This window comes from Lycium ferocissimum, chromosome 2 (assembly GCF_029784015.1).
Source record: "Lycium ferocissimum isolate CSIRO_LF1 chromosome 2, AGI_CSIRO_Lferr_CH_V1, whole genome shotgun sequence".
Taxonomy (NCBI): domain Eukaryota; kingdom Viridiplantae; phylum Streptophyta; class Magnoliopsida; order Solanales; family Solanaceae; genus Lycium; species Lycium ferocissimum.
Genome location: NC_081343.1, coordinates 5,879,692 through 5,891,547, shown reverse-complemented (window position 1 = coordinate 5,891,547; position 11,856 = coordinate 5,879,692).

The following is an 11,856-nucleotide window of genomic DNA, read 5'->3' as shown; positions in this document are numbered from 1 at the left end:
ACTTAACTCTTTGGGTCATCATCCTCTCGAGTAGTAAGAGGCATTTTCTTTCCTTTCCCATTTATTCTCTTCCAGGCTAGGTGCTCTGACGGCACTTTCTTGTGCGCGATATGTATAGTATCGATAGCTTTCCGAGCACGAACTTGTTAGAGCGGAGGTTTCGTCAAGTAAGATTTGATGCTCTCAAAGGCGTTATATTGGTGCTTGATCCCATTCGAAGAGCACCTTTCTTCATGAGACGACCGAACATACCATTCCGCTAGATTTGAGATGAATCTCCTAAGATACGCCGAGCCTTCCCTCGCGTACTTTTCAACTCATGGATGTTTCTTGACTCGCCATCTTCAGCGATCAATCTACTTTGGCTTAATCAATTTCTGTCCCCGATGTCGAACGACAAAACCAAGGAATTTTCCAGAGGTAACCCCAAATGCACATTTCAGAGGATTCATTTCGAGTTGGTACCTTCGTAGTAGGTCAAACACCATTCTCAGGTCTTGCTAGCGATCATTCCTTTTTCTTGATTTTACCACCAGATCGTCAACAGAACATTCGACATTTTTATGAAGGATGTTGTCAAAGATATTTTGCATAGCTCTTTGGTATGTTGCTCCAAAGATTCTTCAAGCCAAAAGGCATTACTTTGTAGCAATAATGTAACACCCCGTACCTTTAACGAAAGTTTTGACCACGATCCTAGACTTAGAAAATCAGATAAAGAATGTGGGAATTGAGATTTTTCCGTTCAGTCGTGATATGGTGGTTTACGCCCATGAACAAAGGTCGTATTCCAATTTACGCCCATGAACAGATGCCGTAAACCGAGATCAAGAATTTCTGAACATTCTGGAATTTGACATTTTGAGGTCATATGGTTAAATACGGACCATATTTCACTTTACGGCCCGTATTTCAAAACGTGTTTTGAATTTGAGAAAACTTCCTTGATGAAAGTTGTAGATAATTGAAATACCTTTCCAAAGGTATCTTATGGGGGTCAAACGGACATCTGTGCAAAGAGTTATGGCCATTTTACTGAAGAGACGCGGCAATCCGTATCCAAAATACGACCCGTAAAGTCAATTTACGACCCGTAAAGTCGATTTACGACCCGTAAACTGAAAATACGGCCAAAGATCTTGGACGTAAAAATTTATTTTCCGAGCACTATATATTCGTCCATATCGATTCAACTCATTATTTTTCACTCCTCAAACCCTAGAACGACTTCCTACTCTCCTCCAACACCAAGAACACCAAGGTAAGTCCATTCTAATTATCCCAACTCCATTCTAACACCTATCCTTATAATCTAAACAAGAAATTATCATTCAAAAACTAGGGTTTTCAAGAAAACCCATCTCAAGGTTCAAGAATTCAAGATTTTGGGAATCTTCTTCAAAGCTCAAGTCTTTAATTCAAGTTTTGGAGCGACTAAGGTATGTAGAGTTACTATCTACGTGTGGGAACATCATTGTTCTTCCCCACGCCTCAAATCCATAAAATTATGATTTCTCTACTAAACTAGGGTTTCAATACAAAACATGGTTTCAATACCATGCTCGATAACCCTAGGTCCATGTCCATGATTATATTATGTATGAATTGTTATAATTCCATCGTTTTGTTCTTAATATTTCTTTATGATTATTGAGAATCCGTCCGTAATCTATGAAAACCCATATCTTGTATTCCATGGGTTCTTGCATGCATGTTTTGACTAAGAATGATTGTTTCATGAATATCCTACATATCTACAAGTTTTCATGCAAATGTATTATATAATTACTTTCATGCTATGATACAAGATACATACTCTAAATACAAGTTATTTCATGAAACCACGTTTACAAGTTATTTCATGATATCCATGTACAAGCAAGTTATATTCATGAAAACCATGGGCAGCAAGTGCCACTTATTTTACATGTTCATGTTTTTGGGAGTTGCATTAATTACCGAGAAGGCTTCAAACGACACAAACTACGTAGCCACCGTAGGATGAGGATTGTTCCACCCATGCTTAGGACGATCTCTCATAATGACGGATCCTTTCATAATATTATTAAATCTCATGTCCCCCGGCAAGGTATGAGTGTTCTACTGGTAGGACGCAAGTACTGACCATGTTGTTGGTTATATTTCTTTGCTCTCCCTACTCACGATACTTTACACATGTTATATATGTATATGTACTCATGCTCGGGATCATGTTTCAGCTCGATCTCGTTATGTTATTATCATGTCCCGTGTTATTTCTTTCGCTTGCTTTACATACCAAGAAGACATTCAATGTGCGCGTCCCCTTTATCGCCCGGGCCTGCATTTCACGATGCGGTACGGATTTACGGACGACGCCTCGCCGCAGGATGCGCACGTACCGACTTATTGCGAGCCCCATCTCGTTCGGGGTTTAGACATTGTCATTCTTTAATTAGTTTTGCAACTAAAGGTATCCGGGGGCCTTGTCCCGGCAAGTATGTTTTCCGGTCGGATTCACGATTAGAGGTTTCATAGACTAGTCGGTTAGTTATGTTAGACATGCAAGGTGTTTAGCCATCTTTGGCTCAACTTATGTTATTTCCGCAAATATGATTTAAACAAGTATTTCATTAAATTATTATGACATCTCATGTTTTATAAAAGCTCATCACGTTCATGGTATATATCCGCTCATGTATGCCTCATAATGATTCAACAAGCCATGGGTTCGCTCGGTCACATACGTGTATGGCACCGAGTGCCGTGTTTCGCCTGAGCCGTGTTCGGGCGTGACAAAACTTGTATCGAGCCTAGGTTCAAGTGTCTTTAGGGAGTCTATGAAACCGTGTCCAGTGGGTCACTTTTATATGTGTGAGGGCCCCATACATATAAACGATTGACCACCAAGACATTCAGATTTGTCTCATTTCTTTCTACTCTAGATCGTGCCATGAAGCTTAGAGCAATAAGTAACTTCTCTTCTCGAATTACGTACGTTTCGAATGCGCAAGAGATGAACGGGTAATTCAAGGTCTAAGTAAGGATGTTTACCCATAGGAGTACAATTGTGCGGTAGATTGGTAACGAATGGGACTTCAAGTGCTATTGAAAATGGAATACAATGTAAGTTGCCCGAGAGGGGTGTAGTGGAATGAATGGTATGTTGAATGATAATGATGTTCTTGAGAAAGGAGAATGGAATACAACAGGGAGAGGATATCAGAGAAATTGGAAAAGGAGCTATGTCTGCAAGAAACGTAAATCATGAAGAATCTCGGGAAGTGGTGGCGTACGCTTTTCTATCGGAGGTCATCGGGACCCACTCCATCTCAGTTAAAGATTGAAAGGGAAAATAAACGGAAATTATAACGAGGTACATCTGAGTTGGACATATGAGGTAAGTTCATCATTTTTATACTATCGTTGAAATTGGGAGCCCTGTGTGGCTATGATATGATATGATATATATGTATACATGTTGGCCTTGTGAGGCATTGTTGGTATTTCCTGCGTGCAGGTTTTTGGAATAGTAAGAAATACGGAGGAAACTCGCTAAAATTTTTCTAGAAATAGAAGGAGAATAAGATATAAGTTCGTAATATATCCGGAAAAGCCATGTCAACGATAATAATAAGATTTGACTAAGTTACGAGTACGATCGACTTTGAGAAATAAGATTTAATTTCCTATTCGGATGAACACCTTGAGTGGGTGACGGTTCGGATACATCCGAATGTGTGTGAGAAAACAAGGGCTTAAGTAAAGTTCGAGTAGAGTGATTAGTGGAAGAAGAAATCGGCTAAAGCCGTAAGAGAGCAAACTACGGAAGAATAGCCTTTAATAGTTGTCAAAAGAGGTTGTCCTAAGATTTACAAGTGTGAGCGAGTTAAGTCGTTAAGATGGAGTATGCCAGTTATGAATACAGTAGCAACCCGTTCATATAAGTAAATTTAGTTCTCTTTCCCCATGAGAAATTGCTCAGATGGGAGTCGAAAGATTCATCAATGTTGTAGAGTACAAAGGAATTACAGAAGATAAGGAATGTTAATTGAATCCCATCAAAAGAGAAGAAATTGTAGGTATAAGATGTTAGCCTTGGTCTAAGGGGAGATGCGTAAATCGCCGCAAGTTCGAGCCGAGATAATTGAAGACCCGACCGGTTAGTATGAGATATGAAGAACCTTAGTACGATTAAGTTGGCATCATGAGATAGTCTTCATAAGGAATATGCCTCATCTTAGAGGAAAACTAATTGAGTAGAATGATCGTCGAACGAATATTGTTAAGTTCAATTACTATCGATTAGGCGATCACGGAAAAACTATAAGATCATGCTCGGATATGTGTCAAAGGGTAGTGCCATTGCACAAGACTCTAATCTTTAAGGTGCTCGTGAAAGACCTAGCGCACAACGATAATATGAGTATTTTAGGAAGTATCTCGGAAAAAATCAAGTATGGGAAGTACGGCTCATGATTTAGGCGGATAAGAGAACTAAGGTGAAAGAAGTTCACTTTGCTTATCCAAGCTAGGAATTTGACTTTTAGACTCCGAAATGGGTAGAGTTATTGCCCAGAACAAGTCATTCCTGCTTAGTCATTGAAGTTAGAGAGAAGCAGTTTGGTGATTCCTACTTGCTGCAGATGAAAGAGAGAATTCACGAATAGAAAGCCTTAGCTTTTGAGCGTGAGGGAGATAATGGTACCTTGAGATATCAAGGCGGTTATGCGTTCCGGATGTTGATGGGCTCGGAGAGAGCGAATCATGTTAGAAGCTCACAACTCTAGGTATTCCATTCACCCGGGTTCCACTAAGATGTATCATGATCTCGGGGAGATTTACGGTGGAACAATATGAAGAAGAATGTGGCGATTTTGTAGCTAAGTGCCCGAATTGTCGGCGGTGAAAGCCGAACACCATAGGCACTGGTGGCTTGGCTCGAATGTTGATAATCCTGTCTGAAATGGGAAATGATCAATATAGGCTTTGTATCGTCTACCTCGTTCGGTAGGAGGCATGATTTAATTTGGGTGATTGTGGACGGACTTACGAAGTCAAATGCTTCTTTGCCGATTAAGACCACCGATTGACGAAAATTATGCCAAGTCATATGTTAATGAAAAATTGCCATATTGTATGGGACCCTAGTGTCCATTATTTGATTATGGTGCTCGGTTTACGAACTTCCGAAAATCCTTTCGAAAGGATTGGGTACGGGGTGAACCTTAGCACGACTTTTCATCCTCGGACAAATGGTCGAACGGATACGCTATTCGGATCTCATGTTATGATATTCATGTTAGTTCAATACTCGAGATATTTATGTCGGCTTAGTACTCGGATATCGACCCGGTACTTACGTATTCATGCCGATCCGGTATTCACTAATCCGGTATTCGATCGGCTCGGTATTCGACTAATCCAAAATATTCAATTAGCTCGGTATTCGATCACGACTTCTTCGGTCGGTTCAATAGACATTCGGTTTAGTATCTCGGCGGTTTAGTAATCTTGTATTCATTCAGTTCAGTAACCATGTGTCCTTGATTTCAATGGTATTTGGGATGACCACCTGTCTCTTATTGAGTTTACTAAAAAAAAAAAAAAAAAAAAAAAAGAAGATTACCATGCTAGTATTGGTATCGCACTATTTGAAACTCTTTTGAGCGAAGGTTTAGATTACCAATTGGTTGGTTCGAAGTTGGTGAAACAGAGTTGTTAGGATCAAATTTGGTCTATCAGGATATAGAGAAAGTCAAGTTAATACAGGAGCGTTTGAAAATGGCTCAGAGTCGCCAGAAGTCTTATACAGATGTGAGGCGAATGGACTTAGAATTTTTCAGTTGATGATTGGGTGTTCCTTAAAGTCTCACCCATGAAGGGTGTCATGAGATTTTGCAAGAAAGGCAAACTCATCCCCAGATATATTGGACTTTACATAATTCTACGAAAGGTCGGACTAGTAGCCTATAAACTTGAGTTGCCACAAGAGTTGGCTGTTGTACATCCAGTGTTTCATGTGTCCATGTTGATGAAGTGTGTAGAAGACCTGTCGTTGGTTGTTCCTGCGGATACTATAACAGTTAAGGATAGTTTGACTTATGAGGAGATCCCCACAGCCATTCTTGGTATCGTCGGTTCGCAAGTTGAGAACTAAGGAAGTAGCCTCGGTGAAAGTCCAGTGGATGAGTCGAAAGTTGAGGAAGCTACATGGGAAGCGAGAGGATATGAAATCCATGTACCGCACTTGTTTCACCGAGAAGAGATTTATGATGAAACACCAAGATTTTTGAGGTATACAAGCTTTCTTTTCATGCTTTTGGTCGTGTGTGGCCAATTTATAGTGCTATTGTGATGTATCCGGTGAGGCAATAATATTATGGGGAGGTGTTTGTGACGAGTTGGTAGTGCCATATTATGGAAACTCGCGAAATTTTTGTAGAATCCCCGAATGTTTAACATTCGAGGACGAATGTTCCAAAAGAGGGAAATGTTACACCTTGGAAATTTCCCTGTTAGCGTACCACGAATAGACCCGTGAAGGGTATGACGTACACGACATGTTGACGAGTAAGAAGTAATATTTAATGATTATAAATGAGATTTCAAAGACATTGGAGGTAGGAGATGAAAGTTGTTAAGGAAAGCAAGGTATATGTTGTATGTCGAGCAAGAATTACGAGTATCGAATTAATGACGGCTTAATGACATTTTGGAGAAGAGTTATAATGTCCCTTATGTATGCATGCCTCACGTTTCACGTTCAAGTTCATGTATTCGCTATTCATGTCTCATGTTTGGGCACTGATGTTTTCATGAAACTATGTCATGTAGGTTCCATGCCCCATGTCATGTTATGTCTCATGTTTCACGCTGTTTCATGTCATGTATCCGGCACACATGTTTCATGTCTCATGCTCCAACCATGTATCCATGTTTCCATGTAATCACACATTCAAGCCATGTAGTTCTCATGATCCATGATCACGCTCCCACGTAACCATGTCAAGCTCTTATGTTTCATGTCATCTTTCATTCATGTTCAGGCATTCAAGCCATGTCCAGCCATATCCTTAACCATGACCCATCATTCGAGGACGAATGATCCCAAGGGGGAGATATTGTAACACCCCGTACCTTTAACGAAAGTTTTGACCACGATCCTAGACTTAGAAAATCAGATAAAGAATGTGGGAATTGAGATTTTTCCGTTCAGTTGTGATATGGTGGTTTACGCCCATGAACAGTGGTCGTATTCCAATTTACGCCCATGAACAGTGCCCGTAAACTGAAACCAAGAATTTCTGAACATTCTGGAATTTGACATTTTGAGGTCATATGGTTAAATACGGACCGTATTTCACTTTACGGCCCGTATTTCAAAACTTGTTTGGAATTTGAGAAAACTTCCTTGATGAAAGTTGTAGAGCATTGAAATACCTTTCCAACGGTATCTTACGGGGGTCAAACGGACACCTGTGGAAAGAGTTATGGCCATTTTACTGAAGAGACGCAGTGCAGTCCGTATCGCAAAATACGACCCGTAAAGTCAATTTACGACCCGTAAAGTCAGTTTACGACCCGTAAACTGAAAATACGGCCAGCACAGTACTGGACGTAAACTGCATTTTCCAGAACACTATATATTCGTCCATATCTGTTCAACTCATTATTTTTCACTCCCTCAAACCCTAGAACGACTTCCTACTCTCCTCCAACACCAAGAACACCAAGGTAAGTCCATTCTAATTATCCCAACTCCATTCTAACACCTATCCTTATAATCTAAACAAGAAATTATCATTCAAAAACTAGGGTTTTCAAGAAAACCCATCTCAAGGTTCAAGAATTCAAGATTTTGGGAATCTTCTTCAAAGCTCAAGTCTTTAATTCAAGTTTTGGAGCGACTAAGGTATGTAGAGTTACTATCTACGTGTGGGAACATCATTGTTCTTCCCCACGCCTCAAATCCATAAAATTATGATTTCTCTACTAAACTAGGGTTTCAATACCATGCTCGTGATAACCCTAGGTCCATGTCCATGATTATATTATGTATGAATTGTTATAATTCCATCGTTTTGTTCTTAATATTTCTTTATGATTATTGAGAATCCGTCCGTAATCTATGAAAACCCATATCTTGTATTCCATGGGTTCTTGCATGCATGTTTTGACTAAGAATGATTGTTTCATGAATATCCTACATATCTACAAGTTTTCATGCAAATGTATTACATAATTACTTTCATGCTATGATACAAGATACATACTCTCTAAATACAAGTTATTTCATGAAACCACGTTTACAAGTTATTTCATGATATCCATGTACAAGCAAGTTATATTCATGAAAACCATGGGCAGCAAGTGCCACTTATTTTACATGTTCATGTTTTTGGGAGTTGCATTAATTACCGAGAAGGCTTCAAACAGCCTGAAACTACGTAGCCACCGTAGGATGAGGATTGTTCCACCCATGCTTAGGACGATCTCTCATAATGACTGGATCCTTTCATAATATTATTAAATCTCATGTCCCTGGCAAGGTATGAGTGTTCCAATTGGTAGGACGAGGGTACCAGACCATGTTGTCGGTTATATTTACTGCTCTCCCTACTCACGATATTTTACACATGTTTATATGTACATGTACTCATGCTCATGATCATGTTTCAGCTTTCACGTCTCGTTATGTTATTATCATGTCCCATGTTATTTCTTTCGGTTGTTTACATACCGGTACATTCAATGTGCTTTGACGTCCCTTTATCGCCCGGGGCTCGCATTTCACGATGCAGTACGGATTTACGGACGACGCCTCTCGCTCGGCAGATGCGCACGTACCAGCTCTTATTGGTGAGCCCCATCTCGTTCGGGGTTTAGACATTGTCATTCTTTAATTAGTTTTGCAACTAAAGGTATCTCGGGGGCCTTGTCCCGGCAAGTATGTTTTCCGGTCGAGATTCACGATTAGAGGTTTCATAGACTAGTCGGTTTAGTTATGTTAGACATGCAAGGTGTTTAGCCATCTTTGGCTCAACTTATGTTATTTCCGTTGATTCATGATTTAAACAAGTATTTCATTAAATTATTATGACATCTCATGTTTTATAAAAGCTCATCACGTTCATGGTATATATCCGCTCATGTATGCCTCGCAATGATTCAGTTAAGCCATGTGGTTCGCTCGGTCACATAAGATGGCACCGAGTGCCGTGTTTCGCCCAGGCCATGGTTCGGGGCGTGACAAATAAATACCTTTAGTAGTGCAGAATACGGTAAGCTCTTCATCCTTAGGTGACATGCGGATCTGGTTATAGCCGGATGAGCCGTCCATGAAGGACATCGCCTCGTATCCGGTGGTGGCATCAATCATAAGCTCGAAGAATGGGAAGTGAAAATTGTCCTTAGGGGCATGCATTGTTGAGATCCCTAAAGTCAACACATACTCGAATTTGTCCATTCTTCTTTCTCACGTGGACAATGCTCGAAATCCATGTGGGAACTTAACTGCTGAATGAAACCACCTCAAATAAGCTTGTTAACTTCATTTTCGATCAAGGGAACCAATTCCGGCTCGAAACGTCGGCCGTGCTTGTTTGATGGACGTGTCTGTTCTTGGACAAACGAGATGATGGACCGCAACTTTAGGGTCTAAGCCGAGCATCTCTTTGTAACTCCGTGCAAATACATCCTTATACTCTTTAAGTAATTCGACGTAAGCCCTCTCTTCATCGAGACCGCAAGTAAAGAATTTACATAAGTGGGCCTTGGATCTTCATCGTTGCCAAGGTTGACTTCTTTCAATGCGTCGATCGTTTTTTTACCCCTTCTTCAAATTCGGGCGGAGCATCCTTAGCGTCCTCATCTTCTGAGGTTCGCCATCGTTGACGAGATATATGGTAACACCAAGAAAAATCCTCCAACTCTTCATCAACCTTTATTGGAGATAAAGTATCCCTTCATCTTGTACGAAAACGTGATATGAAGAGCCAACACTTTCTTCATCTTCATCCCGCTCCTTGGTGTAGACCACAACATGCGACTTTGCTTTTAGTACTTCTCCACGAGACCACAAGATACGTTTGCCGCTCATCCTAGAAGGGATCAGACTTCGGAAGTCTTTGGAGATATTTTGAGATTTGGGAAAAGCGGATGATTTCATACGCTTGTGCTTCCATTCTTCATTGGTCCTAACCTCTCAAATATAGAAACTCTCACAGTAGACTTTCCAAGTCGGTCAAAAACAAGACCTTTTGTTAAAGTGAGAGATTCCTCTTCCGTGATGATGTAGTTGTTACTTACCCTTCTTATGGAGATGCGAAGTGGTGGGGGTTGTTTATATCCCAAACCTTCATGTTTTTGCCTCGCCGCAGGTTCCATCAGAAGCTTCCCCAATTTTGATGGTTCGTTAGGATTGTATCCAGACTTTGCGAGCGAGTTTGTAAGCATTTGGATCGAAACCTTCATCCGTACGCTTTCGTGAGAGTGCTTCATTTGGTGGCGAGTGCTAGCCACAAATCTTCAAGTAATTTCGTGGATGACTTTATTGTGTCAATACGCGATAGGAAGGGTCAGTCCTCCCAACATGTTCCCCTCGTCCTTTTTGGCCTTTGGAACATAACGAAGAACGGAAGTCACTTTCTTACTCGAAGAAGCGCCATTTGTGTTGGGCAACTTACTCACATCGGAGGACCTTTGATCTTCCACAATCGCTACCTTCTCCTGAAGCAACCACCTTTGCATTTTTGTTCATAAAATCAGATTATCAATTATTGCAACTTCATCAACTTTTGCGGCACATTTCTTTAAGTAGAACTTAGCATCGGCGAAAGTGCGCTTCGACTTGATGAAGGGATTATCATCGGCCATAATCTTCTTTTCAACTCCATCTTCATGATACTTCGAAACATTGGTGGTAGGTAGAGGGGATCACCTTGTTCTCATGTACCCAAGGCCTACCGAGCAAGATGTTATATGAAGTCCTTGCGTCGATCACATGCAACCACGCGCTAGATTGCGGCTCACCGATAGTGAGGTCTACTTTGATAGCTCATGTCTCTTTGTCCCCTTGGTTGAATCCTTGGATCATCAAACGACTTGCGGAAAGATCCTCCATTGTGATTCCAAGCTCCCTCGTGTGTGAATAGGAAGGATGTTAACTCCAGATCCACCATCGATTAGGATTCGTTCACCTTTTCGCTCACGTGCAAACCAATCATTAATAAAGGGCGATTATGAGGTGTGTCGCCGAGGTAGAAGGTCATCATCGGTGAATGTGATTTTGGCCATGCACGCATCTATGACTTCAGGAGATGACTTTGCAGAGTCTTCTGATGATGGACATGACGAGGTCACATTTTTCGATTCCTTCTCGTCAACGGTACAACTTGAAGCCTTTACATCATCAATGACGAATTTGGTGAGAAACCAACTCGACAAGTATTCTCCTAATGTTATTGGCCGACGTGGTTCTTGGTAGTAGCGTCCCTCTATTTTCTCCCTTCTTTGGGTGCTCAATGGATTGTTTGTTTCGGGTTTACTCACCTTCTTTCCTTAGTTTGTCGTTTCACCGAATCCTTTCGCGAACTCGTTTTGCGGCACTTGCGACGAGTTACGAGAGTCCAACCCCCATCATCAAGATGAGAAATTTGGTCTTCGTCTTCTTCAGACGGTCCTTCTTCTACTGATACAACATCGCTCGGTGTAAGAAGAGAAAACATTTCATTCACATTAACTGGTTCGAAGTCTCCAAACTTAATCATTCCTGCCAGACACATGTTCGGGGTGTCTTTCTCTCCATATCCTTCAACAAAGTTGCAGGTCATGACTGGATCGAGCGAGCTAATCGTGACACCAACTTGGTTTGCA